This window comes from Aulonocara stuartgranti, assembly GCF_965226115.1.
Source record: "Aulonocara stuartgranti genome assembly, chromosome: 11".
NCBI lineage: Eukaryota > Metazoa > Chordata > Actinopteri > Cichliformes > Cichlidae > Aulonocara > Aulonocara stuartgranti.
The window spans coordinates 37,058,962-37,060,726 of record NC_138947.1 but is presented as its reverse complement, the minus strand read 5'-3'; the positions used below and the strand labels follow the sequence as shown (position 1 = coordinate 37,060,726).

At 43.9% G+C, this 1,765-nt stretch overlaps 1 long non-coding RNA gene across 1 annotated transcript; it reads right to left on the bottom strand.

Annotated features, from left to right (window-relative positions):
- Positions 1-201: 201 nt before the first annotated feature.
- On the bottom strand, positions 202-1,197 carry LOC309716938. Its single transcript, XR_014279586.1, has 3 exons — positions 1,162-1,197; positions 798-1,080; positions 202-629 (listed from the first exon to the last, which is right to left on the bottom strand). It is a non-coding gene; the product is annotated as an uncharacterized lncRNA (long non-coding RNA).
- Positions 1,198-1,765: the final 568 nt, after the last annotated feature.

Below are 1,765 nucleotides of genomic sequence, written 5' to 3'. Positions count from 1 at the left end.
ACCATCCACTGATACACATACAATAGTAATGCTAATCTACTCGGTCTTCTCCATTTGGCCACAGGTTCTCATCCACATCACATCTTATGTCTCTAGGGCAACACACCTAGGAAAGAATCCCCTGGCATGCCTGATCCATCCCTGGCAATCTTCTGCTGATATCTGCAGGCATCCAGCATTCGTTGCATCCAGGAGGGACATTTGATCATGTGGATGATGGTCGTAAACCTTCCACCGCCATGAGGAAAAGAATTCCTCTATGGGGTTGAGGAATGGAGAGTAAGGTGGGAGGAAAAGAGACTCCATTCTGGGATGGGCTGCAAACCACTCGGTGACTGCACGGGAGTGATGAAATGCCACATTGTCCCATACAGTTATAAATGTTGGCCGATTCCTTCTCTCCGCATCCCTTTCCTCACCTAGCACAACCCTTCCATAGAGATCATGCAGGAACGCAAGGAGCCGTTCAGTGTTGTATGGCCCAATCAGTGGTCTGTGTAGCAGCAGTCCATCAGTGGATGTTGCTGCGCACATTGTGATGTTGGCACCCCTCTGGCCCGGGACATTCACGGTGGCTCTCTTCCCAATCACATTCCTCCCTCGTCGCTGTGCTTTGGCCAAGTTGAAACCTGCCTCATCCACAAAGATGAAAATGTGGTGTGTTTGCCTGCCTTCGATCTCCATGACTCTCTAACATAAATCCACAGGGCAACATAAGCTGTTACAGTAGTAAATTTGTAAAAGTTGTCTGTGTGTGTTTGGTTTTGTTCAAAAACAGATCTGTATTCTGATCTTACCTGGACATACTGGTTCCTGAGTTGCTTGACATGTTCAGAGTTCCTCTCAAAAGGCACAGTGTGCAACTGCTTCATCCTGACCTGATGTTTTTTCAGGACTCTAGAAATTGTTGTTACGCTTACACTGTGAATATTTGCGAAAGTAACGTTGTCTGCCAAGACTCTTTGTCTAATTTCAGTGAGTTTTATCCCATTGTTTCTGATGACCATATCAACAATGGCAGTTTCCTGCACATCAGTGAACATCCGTCCTCTCCCTCCTGTGTGAGGTAACCGTTGAGTCCTAAGCAGGAATGCAACAACAATTACACAAAAGCTTATTTACTTCTGAAATGTGCAAATGCCCCTGCAGAATACAAGTTACCTGTTGGTTTGCCGGAAAACTCTAACAATAGATGCCACCGTAGAGCGTTGCAGATTTGGCTGCACTCTCTGACCAGCCTCTCATTGAGTGACCATGATTTACTACATGATCAATTACAGTAGCTCTGATCTCATCTGAGACTACAGCTCTTGATCTTCCTCTTATTCTTCTTCCACCACACATACGTATTCCTCGCCCCCTCCCGGCCACTCTTCTTCCTCTTTCAGCCACTTCTCCATTTCTGGCTGGGTCCATGTTCACATCACAAAACAAACCTATTCAGCAGTTGTCTCCTTTTGTAATGAAATTGAAGGAGTGACACCTGTGTAGATGTTCATCTACAATGAGGATCAGCTGTGGCTGGTTAAACTGCATTTTTAGATTTAAAACATGTTTCAATAAAATATTGCTGTTGGATTTTGCTGTCTTATTCAGTTTTGCATTGTGTTATTGTTTTGGCCATAAGTTTAACAGTTTTGAAAACAGTATGTAAGCACATGCAAAATGTCCTGTACATACAAAGATTTTTGGCAGTTGTTGTGTCTGAGTGAGAAAATAATTCATGAAATTTGAGAGATGAAGTCATTGAATGCATTTTGTGCCA